At 42.7% G+C, this 21,210-nt stretch overlaps 1 protein-coding gene across 4 annotated transcripts in view; it reads left to right on the forward strand.

The window, feature by feature from the left end:
- Nucleotides 1-21,210, forward strand: part of DUSP16 (dual specificity phosphatase 16) — a 95,557-nt gene that overhangs the window by 19,039 nt on the left and 55,308 nt on the right. The window contains exon 2 of one of the 4 annotated variants that reach the window (XM_075003227.1): nucleotides 15,349-15,428. The exons of the other annotated variants lie outside the window; for them this stretch is intronic. The gene's annotated coding sequence lies outside the window, so the exon portion shown is untranslated. The remainder of the gene's footprint in view (nucleotides 1-15,348; nucleotides 15,429-21,210) is intronic. 4 annotated transcript variants of the gene reach the window in all.

A 21,210-nucleotide genomic window follows, 5' to 3' on the forward strand; every position in this document is an offset into this window, starting at 1 on the left:
AGTAACTTTCACTGTTTTTCCCTCTCTGTCTTCAGTCTTTCCCCTCATGTCTGACAGCTTCTTTTCCCTGGCTTAGTAGGCTTATTCCTCAGGCTAGAGATGTTTTACTTGTTTTCCAAACACTTGATAAGTCTCTTTGTCCTCTTTCGCTTGTGCGAGGCGGTACTGTGTCCAACACACACAAGCTTCTAAATAATTTAACTATGATGTCATTCTTTCTGCAGCTCTTTGCTGGGGTGTCTTAATAGCTAGAGGCAGCCATGCTTCAACTGGCGTAAATTGGTGTAGTCACTCGATACTTAGTGGAGACATGCTAGTTTACAGTAGCAGACGATCTTGCCCCATATAAGCAAATATAAAATAAAACCTTAGGTTTGTGTGGTGTTTCCTGGGGGTGAGTGGGTTGCAGGGATTCTTTTATTTGCCTTTCCCCCTTTAGGGAAGGGGAATGGACAAGGACAATCAGCACTGAACTCTTTGCTCAGTGTGTGAGGTGGGACGTCTTCCGAGTCCTTTCAATATAGTGACTGCATCACCATGGCTGGAATAGGTTTTTTTTCTTCTCTTTAATTATTTTTATAGTTGGCTTAAATCATCCAGCCCGCCTCTAAAGCTGGGGAGTATGTCCTCTGTGTAGGGTCTGCCTCACCCTACTGCTGTTCCTCTTCCCCCCTCCCCCCCCATCACAATTGTTTATTTTTTCTGTAAAACCTCACCACTGCAGGATGAGTACAGTTGTATGAACCAAAACCTCTTAGATTTTACACATCATCTTCACCAGAGCCAAATCTAAACATAAAAGCTGTGCTGGTTTAATGAGAGGTGTAATCACAGAGCAAGGTAAACCAGACTGTGTGTGTCCAGGCAGGGTTTTGCAACATATGCACTAAGTCATTTTCCCACTAATTTAAATTTAATCCCCTGCAACTACTGTGTAGATAAACCATAGGAAAAGTTACATACGTTGGTTAACAAAATTTTAAGCCTTTTGGCACCTAGTGTAGACTAGATTTTAGCACTACCTTTTGCAGTCAACTCTTTCCTATCCAGCAGCCCCAGGACTGTGAGGTTGCCAGATATTCAAATATTCTGGGTAATAGGGACGTATACCTAGCAATGCATAACATTAAAGAAAAGCAAGATTAAATACTAAAAAACACAAATGTGTGCAGAGTACCTCATCTGATGATAGTAGTGTTGTACACCGTAAACTTACACTGTATTTATTTATATTTACTTTCACGATATTGTACTTGTGGAAAAAGTAACTAAAATTCATTTATGGTTTAAAATGATAGTTATTTGAGCATTCCGGATGATAGAATATCAGATATGAAAGAGTTTACTGTAAAATCATTTGTTTTGTGGCCAATTCTAGGGGAAGACTAGTTTTGAAATCTCATCTTAACTAAGTATTTAATGGTTTTTAAAACCTTTGTAAGCTAATGTTCTGTGTTTCATTTAATAAAAAAAAATCCCATCTATGGACACCTCTCTTCACTGTAGATTAGACTTTGCTGTTGATTTTGATGTGATCTTAGTGCCCTAGAGGAATTGCTTAGCCTTCATCTTTAGATGCTGCATTCATGAAAAATGAGACAAATACAGGCACTCTGGTGACTATTGTAATGTTCTTTGGAGATGAATGTTTCTAGGTATATATTATTAAAGCATTTCAATTGTTGTGCAGCAACTATCTTTCCTTAGGGGATTTTCTGATTTTTAAAAAAGGAAGCTGACCGGGGTTAAAGAAACCTAGTAAATGTACCTCGTTTAGTATATAGAGATATATATTTTATTTTGACTGTGGGGCTTTTCTTTTTTTAAAAAGGATTGTCTTCTCAGTTTTTTGACTTTCTTTATGATAGTTTCTTCCCACTGTCAAAGTGGAAAACGCCCATTGATTTGAGTGCTACATGTGAGGCTCCCACCATACAAAAGGTGCTATTCTGAAGAGTGTGTTGCCAGTGCAGGACCTCTAATGGGCTGTGTGTGTGAGGTCCTGTTAGCAGGAGGCAGGACATTCTTCAGAAGGGTGTCCTCAGTACACGAGGGCCATACAACATAATGTCCTTCAGTTGTGCCTCCGTACCAGATGAGAGACAAATGGTAGGAAAACAGGACTGTCCATCTTAGTCAGGATGGATGGCCTGTCTACTCCTCTCCTTCAGGTGGAATGGGAATTCTTGTTTTGTGATGCCATCACTCAGTCACCACATTGCCCTCTGTTGTCACTCCTGGCTGTCTAGGTCTCCCTGACCATCGACTCACAAGTCCTAAGGAGAGATAATATAGCCCAAGACTATAGAAGCTTTTCTTCACCAGGGGATTCCATGGGATCTGTATAGCCAGATGGCAATCTCTCTGGTATCGTGACTGTAATGGATCTGTGCTGAAGGTCACAAGAGGCAGAGCCTGTGGCTTCAGAGATCTGGGTTTGATTGCCTGCTGTGCAGCAGACAGGTGACCTTGGGCAGATTGCTTAGTTTCTCTGTATCTTAGCTCCCCATGTGTCAAATGGGGATAACGGCACTTCTCTACCTCACATGGAAGTTGAGGATAAATGGGTTAGACTGAGATCCTCTGATCATATGGTTAAAAAGGGCCAGATAAGTACTTCAGACACAGAGTGGAAGTAGTGCTGCCTGTGACCAAAGTTGGAAAAGGGTCTCTACGTATGTTCTTGGTATCCCACAGACCCTTGGACAAGGGGATCTGTCAGGTTAAAAAGAACCATGTCTAGCGATGTGAGTGTTGCCAGGAGATGTGGGCTAATTATTTGAGGTAATCACCACAATACATAGCATGTAAAAAGCTCCTTACCTCCACCTTTGAACTGGGGAGGGACCTTTGTTTTGTTTAGTGTGTGCTGTTTGTTACTACTTAGGCCTGGTCTAAATACCAGTTTGATTATATCTAATCAATACAGTAGAAACCCCATCCCCTTAATATGGACATAGGTCTACTGTTATAACTGTGATTATACTGTTGTAGCTTATTCCTGGGCAGGGGGGAATAAGCTAGATCATTTTAGGCACGTGTATACTAGTTTAACTGCGTATTATTAGAAAATCAAACCTTCTCCCCCAGTAGAGACAAATTAGACTGATTTTAAAAAAAGTGTGTGTTGGCCAGGCCTCTTTCAATTCCCAAACACAACTAACACAAGTGGGGGAAGAGGTATTGCATTTAACAAAAATCTTTCAACACGTATGCTTTTTCTGAGGCATGGGGACTCACAGAAAACCTCTGCTGAGGAATGCCTCCACTTTAAGAAGTTTTCCAGGAAAACTAGAAAAGAACGAACTTGTCATTCCAATATTATTAGTAATGTTTAAAATATGCTCCCATCTTGTTTCCTTTTCTTTTGAAGGGGATCAAACCTTCTAGCCATACTTTATTCGCACATGCGTGCGCGCACACACTTTTTTTTAAAAGTACTTTTTCACATATTGCTTCTCAAATCAGTGGGACTGAAATTTGTCTTTTAAAGGTTCTTGTGCTTTGAAAACTAGTTTGAATAAATATGCGGGGCTGGACATTTCTTGGAAGTATGGCCACTCGGCTAGATGTAGCTGAGCTAGTCGGTGAAGCTTCCCCCAGGGAGCAAGTGATTGCAGGTTTCCCACTTGCCGATCATCGCAGACCGCTTGTCCTGGTCCAACTTCTGCTTGAGGCTCTGTGCAGTTGCAGTGGATGGCAGCTTTCAGAGCCCACTCCAGCATGGGGGCAGGTGGGGTGGTGATGGTGAGTCTCCAGGTCTTAATGGGTGGCACTAGGTCTCCTGGCTCCTAGTGCTCATAGGACCACATCTAGCGATTTAGGTGTTCTTCCCTCTAAGTCCTTGTGAGGTGTTGTGGGCGCAGAACCACAGTGAGGACAGGTTACCGCCCCCCACCCACACCCCGCACACCAAAACTCAGTCTCCAGGGAGCATTGTGATGCATGGCAACATGCTGCCCACGGTGGGTCCCGACATCATGCTCCCTGACCAAGTCCTGTATGCTGCTGTTGCCGATGCTTCTCACCTTAGGGTCCAGGCATGTCAGGAGGCAGAAGGTGTGGGGCAATAACTGCCCCATTGCACAGGTTGCCCATCTGAGGAACGCTGGTGCTGCCCTGCCCCTGGGACATATAGATAATGTTCATGCTGGCGCTCTAGGAGAGGTAGAGCCATTTCCTCACCAGCTGCTGGATGGTGGTGTCTGCCTTATTCAGGGACACCTTGACTGCAGCCAATCCTTATCTCCACCCCCCACCCCCCCACATCTCCTTCCTCCTTGAGGAACTTGGCAGCGGGCAAGCAGGGAGTCATTGAAGCAGAGATCCTGTGGGACATGCATGTGCTCCAGAGCCAGTTGTATGAGGCCTCCTGTGGGTGTGCCCAGGTGCTGTTTAAAATTGCCCCTCTTTGAGAGAGACTGGGGGCGCTCACTGGATCTGGAACCATGTGGACCTAACCAGATTCTTGATGCTGCCATCAGTGTGGAGGGAGGCACACTTCTTTGCATTAAAGCAGAGGCCCATCCAGTCTGTGGCTCAGCTGGTGCCATTGAGCATCTGCTGTAGGCTCTCTGAGCTGTTGGCAACCAGAACAAGTGGTCTGCATAACTGAGATGTTGATTATTTGCTGTGCTGGTCAAATCTGGCCAGGGCTCCAGAGATGGCTCAGAGGAGCAGCTCCATGTACAGGTTAAAGACAGCGTAGCTAAGAGGGTAGTCCTGCTGGGCTGTAAATCATAAACACTAGAACTGGAAGGAACCTTGAGAGGCCATCAAGTCCAATTCCTTGCAGTCAGGGCAGAACCAAGCACCATCATCTAGAGCATTCCTGACAGGTGTTTGTCTAACCTGCTCTTGAAAATCTCCAGTGATGGAGACTTCACAACATGCTAAGGCAGTTTGCTCCAGTGTTTTGCCACCATGACATTTAGGAAGAACTTCCTAATGTCCAATCTAAGCATCCGTTGCTGCAATTTAGGCCCATTGCTGTTTGTTCTGTCATAAGAGATTTAAAGTGAATATTTTTTTTTCCTCCTTCTTCCTTGTATCTTTTAGGTACTTTGAAAACTGTTACCATGTCTCTTCTGTCGTCTTTTCCATACCAAACAAACCCAGTTCTTTCACTCCTCCTTCATATTTCATGTTTTCTAGACCTTAAATCATTTTTGTTGCACTTCTCTGGGCACTTTCCAATTTGTCTACATCTTTCCTGAAATATGCTACCCAGAACTGAACAAAGTAGTCTAGCTGAGGCCTAATCAGCGAAGAATGACGTGGGAGAATACTACTTGTGTTTTGCTTGCAACATTCCTATTAATACATCCTACAATGATGATTCCCTTCCCTCGCTCTGCAACAGTGTCACACTGACTGATGTAGTTTGTGGACTACTGTGGCCCTTTGTTCCCCTTCAGCAGTACTCCTTCCTAGACAGTCATTTCCCATTTTGTATGTGTGAAACTGATTTGTTACTTCCTAAGTGAAGTACTTTGCAATTGTCCTTGTTGAGTTTCATCCTGTTGACCTCACACCATTTCTCCAGTTTTTGCAGATCATTTTGAATTCTAATCCTATCCTTCAGTGCACTTGGAACCCCTTACAACTTGGTGTCAATCACAGACTTTATTAGCATACTCTCTCTATACCAATATCTTCATCAATAATATAGACAATGAACAGAACCAGTTCCAAACTGATCCTGGTGGAGCCTTGCTTGTTATGCCCTTCCTTTGTGACTGAACCATTGATATCTGTTCCACGGTTATGATGAAAATATATAGTGCCGTGAAGCCAATCCTTTCAGAATGGACTTCATCAAAATACATGATCAATATTTGGTAGAACTCCAAAGCGTTAAATAACGGGGTGGGGAGCAGGGTGCTACAGATGGTTTTTGCCTCAGGCTAATGTCACAAGTTGGTGATTTTTTTTAAATTTGTGTTTTTCTATGTGTTCCTTTGCCATGGGCTGGCTGTATTAATTTAGCACCTACGTGCCCTATCCCTGGAACACTGAGCTGCTTGATGAACAAACATGAAACTAAGATGGCTTTTGCTTCAAAGAGCTTCTGATCTCAAGTATGACACAGCGGGATACCAATAGGGGAATACAAGGATCAGTGAGACTGTATTGATCACAATGATAAGTTGTAGTCCTTCATATCAGGAACCCAGCTTTTGTATGGGTTTTTATGGGCCTTGTGGCAAAGGTGGGTTTTAAGTAGAGATTTTGAAGGATGAGAAGGTAGCTTTGAGGATGGTTATGAGTCGCACTTCTGGTGTGAAAGACCGAACGAATATGCTAATTTGAAAAAGTATGAAGGCACGTGATGGAGCCAGTTCGGAGGCAAGAATTAGCATGTTAATATTGATAGACATTGAGTAGGGTGGGGTAGGCTATGAAGAGCCTTGAAAGTGGAGGCAATCGGCTTACACTTGATGTAATAAGGAAGGGGATGCCAGTGAACAAACGGCAAATTGGTTGTAATATGGTCCAAATGACACGAGGGAAAACTATCTTTTGCAGCTGCATTCTGAATGGGTGTGGATTATTTTTGCCAAGGGTATTGTTGTAGTAATTAAAGATGTGAGATGATGAGAACCTGGTCAGGAGGATTGTAGCTTTGCTGATGGAGAGGAAAGGTTATGTTGCAGATATGTGATGGAGAAAACTGGCAAAATTGAGACATTGTGTGGATCTACAGAGTGTTGAGCTGGTTGCCAAATTATGAGAAAACGTGGGAAGAGGACCGTGGGATGGTGTGGGATTAAGAGCTCTGGTTTTAGCCATGTTGACTAGAGATCCACAAGGAAATGCCTATGTGTCAGAACCATGCTGAGGTTTGCGTTTGGAGAGAAGGAGACTGGTGTGGAATAGAGATGTAGAGCTGAGAGTCTTCTCTACAGAGAGGGAAGTTGAATTTGTGTCTGCAGGTGAGATTACTCAGTGACAAGGTATAAAGGGAGAAGGAATAAAAGACAAAGCCTGGTGGAACTTGCCACCTGTAGCCTCCCTGAAATTTGAATAGGGGTTGAATAGGATCCTACAAAGCAGACATAGAAGGAGCAGTTGAGAGAGAGGGGAGCAGAACTATGAGGGGATGGTCACAGAGCTAGGGGACGACTAGATTTCAACAGGAGCCTAGTCATCTACATCAAGGTGGCTGACAAAATCAGTGAGGATGGTGCACTAGTTCAGATCTTTGTCATAGAAGAGAGAGTTCAGAACTTTGGTGAGAGCATTTTCAGTGGAAATGTATAGGAGGGAAACCAGATAGGATCGGATCTTGGATGAAACTGGAGGTTCGAGAAACATGTTCAGTGATCTTAAAGATGCCAGGGAAATAGCACAGTCACTGGAGAGGTAGGTGAGATTTTGAAGACAGGAGAGCTGACTGTATGTTTGTACAGTGAAAGGAAAGAACCAGAGGAAGTGGGGTGTAAAGTCTGAGCTCAATGCTAAAGTTCAGAAACAGGCTTGACAGCAGATTGAATGACTTTTTTAAAATACCTAACTGCTTTCAGATACTGCTGATGTCATTAGCTAATAATTCTTCTAGTTGGCCAATGATCTCAATTTTTTTCCTTCCATCACCCCCCTATTTAATCACTGTACAACTGGGTGATTAAAAATCCAAAACTGCCTTTTTTTCAATGAAATGGTGACTATTTTCACCACTGTGTTAGTTAACAAAGGGAAGCTTTTGCTAATGTTGGGAAAATTCCCAACAATTTTCATGCATGAACTTCTGAAAGATTATGTTCAAGGTGGGTTTTTGGTTTTGTTTGTTTGTTTGTTTGTTTTTTTTAATTTATCCACAGTTCTTAACGTTAATGCCAGTCTTCCCATCATTCCCTTCTCCAGTCTGGTATTGCAAGAAGTGAACATGTTCATAGCCAAATCCAGTCTTGTGATAATATTGTTATTGCAGAGACAGCTTTTGAGACTGTCATCTAATAGCAATGTCACATAGGGCACCAAACCCAAAAGAGAAGAGTTACCGCTAGTCTGCAAAAAGTAGCTTGTAAGAACTTGTTTCTGTTACATATTGTTTGGGCTGCTTGTGCTATTATATTTTTGTGGTGCATATATTTGGTGTTGGGTGGGGGGAGAGGCTGTTTTGTAAGACAGTGATAAGATGGCATCTAGCAAGGCAAAATGGAGACAGTTCAGCTAAAGTCTCTGGCCTGCAGAGGCTTGGCTTCTGCTGAATTCAACCTTGGCTCTGAATTTCTTGCTGCCTTTTTTAATTCTAATGGTTTTGAAGTCCACTCTGTCACAGAGGTGCGTATCATGTGTTTGCAATCCAATATTACCATAATGAACTTTTTAGCATGGTATTCTATTGTCTCATTTCTTTGTCCAATATTCCTATCAATTTGAGCAGGTTTGGCTGTTTGTTTGGATTTTTAACTGGTTAAACGCTGTTCTCTAGAACAGATCACCTCAAGTGCTAAAAGAACAACTAAAACAGCTGATTACAACAATGGACTGCCAAATAAAGCAAATGTTGTAGAAATTACTAGGGCTTTGGAAATCTAGCATCTTTTGTTTTGTATGGCTCAGCTGATATTGTGGTTTCCTTATAAGTGCAGAGCAGATGGAACCTTGGTTACCCTGTCCAATTCAGCGAACGGATGCTTAGGAAGTATAGTATGTGACCGAGTAATATGCACAAATGGGTTGAGATAAGGTTGTAGGGATAATCTTAAATTGGGGCCTGTCCTAACTTCGGAATGTTTGACTTTGCAACTGTAGTATTTTGAAATGTATATCGCACGTAATTCCCAGGAGTAGCAATTGCGAGGTAAGTCCTCGCTTTCGAGCTGACGCATGCTTTCTCCAGGTGGACTCTTATGAGAGTTTAGCTGCAAAACTCCGAGTCCCTAAGGAGCATCACTAACTGCTGTTTATTTTTTTGGAGAATTGGAACTTGGCTGAGTTTCCATGTGGATGGCAAAAGGAACCGCTATGCAACCACCAGCGTGCCCTCCCTGCCAAAAGTCAAGTCCCTGCTCCAAAGCATGGAGGCTCTAGGGTTTCTTGGTAAAATGACTGAAAGACTTTATTTTTTTTTAAGCACGGGCAAAGCATATTTTTCCCTTATCTTGTTCTCACAAACAACTGAACCATTTTAGCTGAAACTTTCCAAAAATGCTCCGCCTGAGACAGACACCTGGCATGGGAGATTTCTGCCCAAATGGTTTACCTTTGGCCAAGTTACAAGCAACTAGAGTCAGAGTTTTATAGGAAGGTCAGGCAACCTCCTAAGACTAGACAGCAATTTCATTCTGCCTGTAATAACAAATATGGTATTAAAGTTCCTTTTCAATAGGGCAGCCAAGATCTGGGAAAGTGGGGGATGACAGTACAAATAAATAAGCACAAAGTTAATAAAAATGAATCACAGTATAGCTGCTGTGTGTCTTCTGCCTGATTGCAGCTTTGTGGGGCAGACTCAGACATAGCAGTTGCTGGGTCACGCGTATCCCTACCTTGCTGAAGAGCATTCTGGTTTTTGTTCTGTAGCCACAGCTGGTTAGCTAGACTTCCCTCTGGATTGAAAAGTGTTTTTCCTCTGAACTAAAAATAAACCAAAATCTTACATTTCTGGTGAAAGTGGGCTTTTGTTTGGCTAGATCTCTGCCAGATGTTCAACTTGTGGTGCTTGGGCCACTTAATACTTGGCTTCCAGCAATATGTGGCCTGGCATGTTACTCCTCACTTGAAGTACAGTGGACAAAGAAGAGAAGAAGCCTGGAGGGAAAACCTGACCCATCTGCATCTCTTTCCAGAGAGACCAGACAATTAGCTATTGTGGAATTGTTTAGTGTAGACACAACCTAAGCCTACAGCCACACTGCTGCAGAAGATCAGCCTCACTGTGGGTTGATGGTTTTGTTTTGCATATGTGAAAGGTGCTTCCTGGTGTCAAAGTTGACCCTGGAACTCCTTATGAGCATTAAGGCACATTGACAGGAGAAACGCTCCCATTGACCTTTTTCCATGTAGACAGCCATAGCAGTCAACCACAGATATGCAATTTTAGCTATTCCAACTATTCCAACCTATACTAGACACAGCCTAAGGCTTCCATCCTCTACATCTGGGGAGATCTGAGCTGAGGAGAGAACCTGTTCTTCCCCCCCCCCCGCCCCCATCTAAAAGGCATCTGGCATTTATAGGTAGAGCTTGCTCTTCCAGTGTAACTTTCCATACAGCCAGCTGATGGTCATTGCTTGGGATTGCTATGTCTACACTGAAATAAACTTGAATTTATTAATATCATGTTTTTGTAATGCTGGATTGTATACATTTGAATTTGGCTATCCTCACCGCCACACGTGCTCCTCACAAAGTCAACTTTTTGCTGCCACACTCAATCAGCAAACATTGACTGTTGCTGCAGTGCATTGTGGGAACCTATCCCACAGTTCCCTCATCCCCATAGGATTCTGGGTATGTTCACATCTTCCCACATTGCATTGCCCTCATCCTCCACCCCTCGTAAGCAAACATCCATTTTTCCAGTGGGAAGGAAAGAAAAGTAGAGGATCAACGAATATGTCGAAGTTAACAGAAATCTATCTTATGTAACTGAATTATCAAGGATTTTATAAAAATCAGCAAGTGTATCTTCTCAACTGGCCATCCACTGGCTGTCCCCTCTCTCTTGGTTGCATCCGGTCCCTGAAAATAGCACAGGGACAAGGAAAAACATGAAGAAAGAGTTGATAGTAAAGTTTTGGGAAAAAGAGTTGCTAAGGGGAGGGTGTTTGGCTTCCCTGTTTGTTATGAGTTTCTGTGCACAGTCTGTATTCTCAAGTGGCCCTCTACCTGCACGTCCCTGCATGAAGAGGTGCAAAGTTAGAAGAAAGATGATAGAAAAGGCTGGAAAAAAAAAGATTTGTCTTCCCTCTTCACTACACAAAAATTGCAAACAGCAGCAAGGCCCAAAAATCTTAGCCTCTGGAGAAGACCTCCCCCTGGCGACAGTTAGCCTCTGAAAATCTTAACCATTGGGGGAGACTTCTCCCCCCTGCTGTGTGGCGGAAAGGCCCTGAAAATCTTATCCGCCAGGGAAGATTTCTCCACGGAGGCTGCAAGCCCCTGAAATTCTTTCCTGCCCTTGAAGCCCTGACTGCACGCAAACTAGGATATGGTGTTGCCTGGCAGCATGGTCAGCACTGAATGGCAGGCACATCCTTTTACTGGATTGAGGACTAGCCATGTGATGTGGCTGAGCACAGGAAAAGATGCTGACTGTGTGGCCCCTGTGGAGGGGGAGGGTAGTTTGCACACACATACAAACCACTGAGAAGTCTTGCAGTGTCTTATGCAAGCATGACCCTCACAAGAGCCTTGTTGCCATGTGGTGTGGTGGGGCAGTGGCTGGTGCCAGATAGCACATGGGAAAAAAAATCAAGTGGCGAGACAACCATGAACTCTGTGCAGTGGCCATTTTTAATGGGTAGATGTGCTAATAGCAAAGACAGACATTTCTCAGGCTCTCATATGAACATGAGCCCACAGCCACGGACTTGCTGCTCCCAATTTTAAATTTCTGGTCTTCCTGCTACCTAATTCCTGTGCACCTGGGCTACGTCTACACGTGAAGCCAACATCGAAATAGGTAGCAACATCGAAATAGGCTATTTCGATGAATAACGTCTACATGTCCTCCAGGGCTGGCAACATTGATGTTCAACTTCGATGTTGCGCGGCACCACATCGAAATAGGCGCTGCGAGGGTACGTCTACACGCCAAAGTAGCACACATCGAAATAAGGGTGCCAGGCACAGCTGCAGACAGGGTCACAGGGCGGACTCAACAGCAAGCCGCTCCCTTAAAGGGCCCCTCCCAGACACAGTTGCACTAAACACCACAAGATCCACAGAGCCGACAACTGGTTGCAGACCCTGTGCCTGCAGCATGGATCCCCAGCTGCCGCAGCAGCAGTCAGAAGCCCTGGGCTAAGGGCTGCTGCCCACGGTGACCATAGAGCCCCGCAGGGGCTGGAGAGAGAGCATCTCTCAACCCCCCAGCTGATGGTCGCCATGGAGGACCCGGCAATTTCGACGTTGCGGGACGCGGATCGTCTACACGGTCCCTACTTCGACGTTGAACGTCAAAGTAGGGCGCTATTCCGATCCCCTCATGAGGTTAGCGACTTCGACGTCTCGCCGCCTAACGTCGAAGTTAACTTTGAAATAGCGCCCGACGCGTGTAGCCGCGACGGGCGCTATTTTGAAGTTAGTGCCGCTACTTCGAAGTAGCGTGCACATGTAGACACAGCTCTGGAGAGCAGTGGCCAGAGCGCAGCAGTGAGGGGCATTGTAGGTTACATATGGGGCACCTCTGGAGGCTAATAAAGTCAATTTTAAGACATGGCACTTCCACACTGGCCTTTAATCAAACTTTTGGATTTGAATTTGACGCTCCACCCAGCAGGTACCGATGACACTATGATATTAGTGCTCCCTAAATAGAACTAATGGTATTTACAGTGAAGACAGTCATGTGGTAATATCGAGGTAACTGCCTTTAAATTCAAACTTCTCGTACTGTAGACGACATCTGGGACTTTTTCCATCCTCTGCCAGATTCCCAGCTGAGAAACTCAGGAAGATACCTGCATAGATGGAGAGCTGTCTAGCTGGTTATTTTATTCCTTAGATTTTTTCCAGGCACCTTCAGGGGACTTTTCTCTCCTGTAACAAACAAAAAACGCACCTTTATTTTGCTCTTGGAATATCTGTCTTGCCAGCTAGTTTGTTGATACAGTTTAATGAAGCCTTGAATAAGGGAAAATATGAAATGTTATTTGTTGGGAAGAGCCAGAGTATATGGGCCTGATTTCCTTCTAATTTGTATGAGTCGTTTCCATTTCAGTTTTTCAGAGGAAAGAAATAGTTTCAGCCCACTATTGTATGGGTTCCCCCCGCCCCCCCCCCCCCCCCCCCCCCGGCCAGGGGACTCCTTGGAGAAGTCCTAGTTATAATGCAACTTCTCAGGAACGCACATTTTCTTTGACCATTCTGCGAAATGCAAGGGCACTTTAAATTTCATCTATGGCTGCAATTGACATCCGTGCTGGAAACACCCATGATCTAGTCTGGCTTTCTCTTAGTGAAGTGGGAAGGGATTTTTTTTTCCCCCCCCTGCATTGGTATGCAAAGGAATCTATGCCATAGCATTCTGCTTCAGAATTGTCTCTGGTATGGACTGATGACAGCATGTCCTTTTACACTTTCTTCTGTGCTTCAGTGTTGGAAGTGCTTGCTTCTTGTGGCATTAGAAACAATACATCAGTTTTTCTTAAGACCCGCCCAGACGTAAAATAGATTTCCTCTGTGATGTGTAACTGCCCACATACCCCCATTGTTTTGCTGCCTTAGGTCCTGATCCTAAGCCCACTTGAAGCCATTTGGACTTAAATGGGCTTTAGATCAGACCACCAACATCCAAAGCTTAACCTCATAGTATACTTACAGCCTCATGAACCATACTTTGTGCCAAAAAGTATTTAGGGGATTCCAAGAATGTTGGCAAGATCTGTGGCTGAAATGATAAAGTTTCAAAAGCTAAAGTTTTTGTTTTCTGGTTTTAAAAGACTGTGTAGTCAACCAAATGTGTCCTTTTTAGGCCTGTATGCAACATGCCTGCAAAATAAGGGACTAATCCCGTAAAATACTGTGGGCTTTAACAACTCATTCAGGACTTCGTGAGATCAGGCCACAAAGGTTTAAAAACGACTCGAAGCACCTGCTCCCTAGGTACTGTAGCTAAGGTTTGGCTGCTCTCTAATCAAGATGAGGCTTATAAAAAGTCTTTAATGTGGATAAAGTCACAGGTTTTAAACTCTAAGGTCAAAGCACTTACCAAAGAAACAAAACAAGCAAAATCTCTGTGCGGTATTTGACAAGAAGCCAGTGCAACTCCCTCGAAACTGGGGTGGCATGCCTGAATCAACTTGGTGTGAGCTAAGAATCTGGCAGCAGTGTTCTGCACAAAGAAAGGCTGAAAGAGGCTCTCGGGAAAGCTATATGCTGCTGAACATGGCATGTTTGAACAGGAGACTGACATCATTATGAGTTCATAGCTGTCAAAGAGCAGAGTATCAGCCACAAATTACTGACCTAATTTTAAGTCACTTTTGAAAACATATTAGTACAGCATAAAGCTTTGCAAGCTATTTAATTCCATCCTAGCCTTGTGATCGAGCAACAAGTTTATCCATTTCTCAGAAGTATCTAGAGTCTTTTTTTTCCAATAGGTTTCTCTCACTGGGACTTTCCATTTTAGTCTCATTCTCCAGAGCGAAGAAGTGATTTTTAAAATGTCTACTTGTGATTATACGTGATATTCCAGGATGGGTCTCTAGGGCATAGATAATGAAAGTATAACAGAAGACACACATGCAGCTCATACACGTGTGTTAGCTTTCTAGAGTGTAACTATATAAATCCTTTTTTAAAAGGATGTGAAATACTCCTATCTCTTGTGAAACTCAAGTAAAGTTTAACTGAAATGTAAATAACTGGCTTATAGTAAATACCTTCTGAGCAAGTAAGAGAGAGGTAGCTATGTTAGTCTGTACTCCAACAAAACAAAGCAGCAGAAATGTAGCACTTTAAAGACTAACAAAATTATTCATTCGGTGATGAGTTTTCATGGGACTACTTCAGATCAATTTCATTTCCAATACACACTGACATTTATAAAATACAAAGGACCAAAAAAAAAAAAAGGAAATACAAAAGAACAAAAAAACTTCTGAGCAAGTTTACTAGGCACACTTTTAAAATTGCATTGGCAATGAAGCTCTTTGTCATGTTGAGACTTTTAATAACTTGCCTGGAAACTTAACTCTGAAATGTTTCTGTATTAAATTGTTTCCTTTCTTCATAAATACACTTGTTGATTTGTTTATGAATTTTGGCACCTGTATTCTGGGGTCTTTCTTTATTAAACTGCTGTTGAAGGGAGGATTGTTTTTCTTTGTGTTCGTTCCACCCCTTCCCACCCCCCCCAACTTACAAAAAACACTCTTCCAGGATGCACCAGTCATGGAGTGATCTAGTTAATAAATAGATATACCCAAGGAGGTAGCTTTATAGAGACTGGAAAAACCTGCCTTCCCCCTTTTCCTACTTGCCTGTTAAGTAACTGGGCATTGCAATTTAGGGTGTGCTGTGCGTAATTGGCTTTACTCTGCTTCCATGGAAGCTAATGTTTACTTGTTTCTTTCTTTCGCTATTTTATTTTGTTTTTGTAGATAGAAGACATTTAACTACTAATTATGGCAAAGAATTATAATTTATATGTATTATCCTTTTGTCAAGGATCATGATGAGTCAATGGATCAGAGTACAGGTTGAACCGCTCTAATCTGGAACTCTTGGCCAGCAAATTCTGTAATCTGGTGAGATTTTTTTTTTTTTCTTTCTTCAAATTAGCTGTATGATCGCTTATCATGGGAGTGGGCAAATTTCCCTGGTACCATAAAGTGTTGAGTGTTTGGTTTAATAACACCTCCAGTCCTGGCTCTCAGTGGTTTGTGCTGTTATTAACTGTAATTTATTCCTAAATGTCTCCTAAGAACCCAGTAAACAGTGAAAGCGTGGGTAATGTGTTAGAAAATATTGGCCTCCCATCCCATCATCCGGCAAATTCGCTTGTTTGGCACCAGTCAGGTCCTGAGGGTGCTGGATGAGAGATTCAGCCTGTATTGTGAAAGCCAGTCCTTCCTCATTTTGTCATTGAAAACAAATGTTGAACAAAATAACAGCTGCTGACCTACAGTTGATGTTTGAAGGAAGCTGTAAAATCTTTCATTGTGTAGCTGGAGAAATCTGAATAAATGTAATTAAACACGTTGCTGTTTTTTAATTCTTCTGTGTATGTGTTTGTGCAGATGTGCATACAATTTAACAGATGCACTTAAAAGTATGAGTATTTAATGTAAATGGATAAGTTCCCTGCATCTTCAAAGTTCTGTACCAACGCTGATTGTGTTAACTACCTCAAAATGATAGCATCCCTGTGGGTAGCAGGTGCTCTAGGAAACACTACATTTGAAAATTGTTTAATGCTTCCAAACAAAGTGTAATAAGGGAGCCCAACAGATATGTGTGGTTATGGCACCCTTCTGTATGTTACTCTTCTGTTTTATATGTGCTCAGCAAAATTCTATTTGTGTTTGATAAATTGAGGGATAACAGCAATGTTTTGTTTTAAAGCTATCTCTTTTTTTTCACATTTGTGTGGAAAGGAGGGCTAAACACATTTCCACACATTTGTGTGGAAAGGAGGGTCATGAGAATTGTTTCTTGAGAGTAGGTGTAAAGATTCAAAAAGCTAAAAGCTTTATAATTTAATGTACAAATTGGCAACGTCATATGTCAATATAAAAATTGAATACCCTTTAAATCAAACTCTTAAGTTCTTAAGCAACTTTTTTTCTTTCTTTGGTAACAGAAGTTTACACCTAGGCAATAGAAATGTTTATTATCTGTGTATGCCCTGTGAAACAAACATTTACTGACATGCATGGCTTAAATAAACATAGTCCTTGCAAGCCTATCTGTATGGTTCCATAGAGAGGTGCAGGTGAGGAACACAAAGCAGTAAACCCTAAACATTAAATACAACTTCTGTGTTTAGCTTGCCAGAGCATTATGGTTCGATGGGCAGGTCAGTCATGTAGTCAGAAAGCTAAACACTGTAGTTACTTTGAGACTACCCCTAAACTTGATCCTTAAGTGCACCAAATAAGCTCCTAGCACCAGTGTTTCCTGTGAACTGTGCACTTTTATGGCTGTTCAGAAGAAAGTCCAGTGCTGCCCAGCTGATTAGCAGAGTGCCCACAGCTGGGTTTGTGTTCCTTCTGGAGGTGCGCATTTGCACATGCCTCTGTGCGTGTAACAGTTTATTCTACATATCGATTGGAAAGATGAGAGGGAACATCACCTAGCACGTTTTCGTACAAGTATCTCCAAACACATGAGAATGTGTACATGCTCTGCGTGATCACAGCCTTCTATGGCTATGTCTACACTACAGTGATCTGTCAGACGTTACTGTCGGAAGAGATCTTCTGACCAAAACGTCTGACATCGTGGCCACACATGAAAGCTGATCACTCTGTCAATCCTCTCTGTCAACAGAGAGCAACTGGACTGCCCAGCCTTTCTCTTGCCAGACGAGCCAACTGGTAGCACAGCAGATAGGGCTGCCTGGTGACCTGGAAACGCTGTCTGTTGACAGAGAGGCCCACCGGAGTGTCCACCCACCTGCCTTGCTTCTCACAATATTGAGGAGTACAGGGTTAACTGTCAACCTCTTATAGTTCAATTTTGTGCATCCCTACTTGGCGTGTGAAATTGAACCCTGGAAGATTGACCTTGAGTGGGTCAGTCTTCCAAGTACTGAACACATACCCTTGAACTTGCTTTCCCAAAATATGTAACTAACCTTGAATAAGCTACCTGAAAAGTTACTTATGGTCATGAGATTGCTTTTGTAAGAATATATTTGGGTCCTGTTTCTGAGAGCTGATTAGACACATGCAATATGGTACTGTGCTTCTGAACGAACACACACACACACACACACAGAAGCAAGCAAACCCTCTCACTTTCTTCATGCTGTAGTGTGAATGAGTTGAATGCATGTTGCCCTCTAAAAGAACTAGTGTCACTTCCACAAATGAGTAGAAAATGATAGAAATTAATTCACTGTTTACCATGGTAACAGCGTTTAATGAATTTTTCATTTTTTTAAAATGAGCCTCACTCCTTTTGTGAAAGTGGGATTTTTTTTTTTGTTTAGGAGTATATTAATTCCTCCCTGTCCCCAAAAGTGGTGTTCTTTTTCTTTTCCACAATAAAACCACCACGGAGCCTAAAGTACATAACAGTGAAGAGTTCAGCGCCGTCCTGTCACTTGGTTTCTGAAATGGCCACAGGAAAGGGTTCTTCCGTTGGCTGGGTCTTTACCAAGGTTTGCCTGTGATTGGCTGTCTCTCAGAACACACACACATGTACGTCATTCATATATATATTTAAAGAAAGATAGTCGCGGCAACCTTTTACTTTGCCAGTGAGAGAGGTGCACTGATTGGGAGGGAGCAAAGGCAGCACTTGCCACAGGGCCTGGCAATTTAAAAGGCGCAATTTGGGCAGTTCTGAGGGCTGGCTGTGGGGAGGCTAACCCCAGCCCTTCTGATTGAGTCATTCAGCTTTCTGAGGACCCCAGAACCAAGCTCCCTCCTATCCCCTGATGTTGCCTGTGGCCCATCAGCCTCTCATCATCCCTGACCTTAACCTTAAGTGGGGCAGATGTTATTCTCTGTAATACTGGATAAGACAGACTAGTGAAAGATGTTGTACTAGACAAAACTGGAACTACTGTACTCAAGTTTTTAATTTAGCATTCTCCCTCAATCCACTGTCCTTTCATTTTTAATATGTTCCCCAGCAAAGATGTTACTAACAAGAAAAACACACTGCTTACATGTCTTCCCAATTAAGGTAGTTCTTTGGTAGGTTGTATGCTGTTTGATTGTACAGCTTCTATCTTAAAACTCTCTGGTTTTATGAATCGGGGTTGCCCCTATGCTATGAACAGTGTGTGATCTAGGGTGCAAAGATCCTAGGGTCAGTGGAAATTTCAAGAACTCTACTGTTGGCAGTATTGCCAGAACAGTTGATAACCCTACTCTGTATGTGTGCATTTCATGTGTTTAACTCACATGCTAAAACTTTGACATGATGAACCACAGCGTTAGCTTCCAAAAATGTTTGTGGATAGTCGCCACATCCTGTGGGATCCCATAAGTAAGGCTCTTGAGCATTATATGTGGAGCCTGTAACTGGAAAGAGATGCAGCTACCACTGACCTCCCAATTTGGATGTTTGAGGCTAACTGTAAATCCTTAAATCCTCCCTACAGCCTGTAACATAGGTCTTTGAAGCATTGTCTTTGCAGAGAGGTTGGTGTGGAATTGTGCGGATGTGGTTTTAAGGCTGGGTCATTCTACTCCAGCTAAATAGACCAACCACCTTTATATTACATCCTCGTTAGGCAGAGGGCTAGACCTACTAGCCATGGATCGAGACAAAAGGAGACCGAGCTTGTTATGCAGGGCTGGTGCTCATTTAGCTGTGAGGGGAGGAAAGGGTGCTGGGACTCCTACAAGGATGCTGTCCCTGAATCAAATTAGAAGCTTTGGTGTCTCACATCAGTTTTTAACTAGCTATGCTGACAGTGTCGCTACCAGCAGTAAAACTACGCACATTCATTCAGGGGTGTGAAAAAACATCCCCACCCCGAGCAATGAAAGTTTTTTAGTGCTGAAAAACCCTGGTGGCTAGTGAAAGGGAGAGGGGCATTCTGTGTCTGTGTTGCATGACTGCAGCATGCAGTTCTGTGTCTGTGTTGCATGAGTTGCATCAGGATAGAGGAGACTCAGATTGTTGATTCAAAATATAAGCAGAATGCAGTACGGTAGAACCTCAGTTGCTAAGACCTCTGGAATGTAAGCTGTTCATAAAGCTGAAATGTTCATAACTCTGAAGTGTAAGTTATGATCTTTTAAAAGTGTACAGCTGAATGTTGACTTAATACAGTTTTAGAAATTTTACAGAAGAAAAATGCTGTTTTCCCTTTATTTTTAATATGTGGTTAACACAGTCCTCTACTGTGTTCTGTTGCTTTTTTGTTCGTTTTCTCTGCTGATGATGCCTGATTGTGTACGTCGAGCTCTAAGCATGGTGTGTGTGGTTGATTTGGTCAGTTTGCAGCTCTGAGGTTCAAGTGTATTAATAATTCTAGAAGACCTGGAAGTTTCCTGTATACTACTAAATAGTAAGCTTATTTTTACAGGTCCTCTTTATTTGCTGTGTGTTAGCACAAAAATCCCCATTTTTTTGTCTCAGTGAGCAAACAATTCTGTTACACAAAACTTCCACTATTCACATGTATTACTCAGGGATCTCTTTTGTCCATCCATTCCTCCCTCTTTGCTTAATTATAATACGGCATCCTCTTTTCCTTCCCTCTCCCTCCACCCAGGCTAATGAGGAGGATAAAATGCTTCCGAAAATTACAGGAAATGTCTGTTCCTGTAACAACAGTGCCAGGGAATTTCCAAGTGCACTTAAGTATGGCCATGAACATTGCTGAAGCTCAAGCAGTCTCCAGCCGTGAGGAATTCTTGTTCTAAATGTGTTTTACTGGAAGGATGTAAAAGTGTTGTGAAACAGCTAATCATGTCTGTGTCTGGGCTTTTATCTGAGCTTCAGCAGAATGACTGTTGTGTATTGGTAGAATGGTGTGCTGGCATTCAACTGTTCAGCCAAACGGTGGACAAAGATGGCACAAAGAGCTTTTGGCTCTCTTGCCTCTGTTCCTACCCCACTGCCTTCTACTGGGATTCCACACAGTGGAGAGGATGGGTGAAGCAAAGGGAAGAAATCTGCAGGTTTAATTCCTGTGTGGGCTTCAAAGGAGTTCTACTGGAGAGAGCAGGTGTGAGAACATGTTGAATTGGCACAGCTATATAGATTATCTTATGCTGCTGCTCTTGTTGTATGCTGTTGTTCCTCTCCACCCCGTTCTCTATCACACACGTGTATGTGCATGCAAATGTTGCTTCTTAGCCTGAAACTTTTGGAAGAGTTTCTGCCACCAGGGAACCCCTTCTGGCATAATTTTAACCTTTGGTGGCTAACACTTTTTTTTGTAAATCATACCAACCCAACACTCCTGGGGACAAAATATCTGCTAACAAAATGAATTAGAGGTGGTGGCTACTGTTTTACCGTCTCAATTGCAAACATGCCATATTTTGCATAGATTTTAATGCTCCTTTATTGCAAAAAGGTATAAAGGCCATTCCTGCAGGTCCTTTCAAAGCAAGTGGGCATTAATTGGAGAGAATTTGTAGCATCTTTCAGGATGAACTCTGCCTTCTTTTGTGATGGCTCCTTATCATTTTGTTAACCTATATATGCTACATCCATTGAGAACCACTTCTAGATTTCATAATAAGGCAATACTTGGCAATGGTTTGTTATGACAATGACGTAGGGTTGCCAACTGTAGCTAGTGATATTTTTGTTTTGTTTTGTTAGCTTCTGCTGAGTGGAATGAGCATGTCTTTATTTTTACTTCATTACTTAATCGTCTTGCAATAACCACAG

This window comes from Carettochelys insculpta, chromosome 1 (genome assembly GCF_033958435.1).
Source record: "Carettochelys insculpta isolate YL-2023 chromosome 1, ASM3395843v1, whole genome shotgun sequence".
NCBI classification, from domain to species: Eukaryota; Metazoa; Chordata; order Testudines; family Carettochelyidae; genus Carettochelys; species Carettochelys insculpta.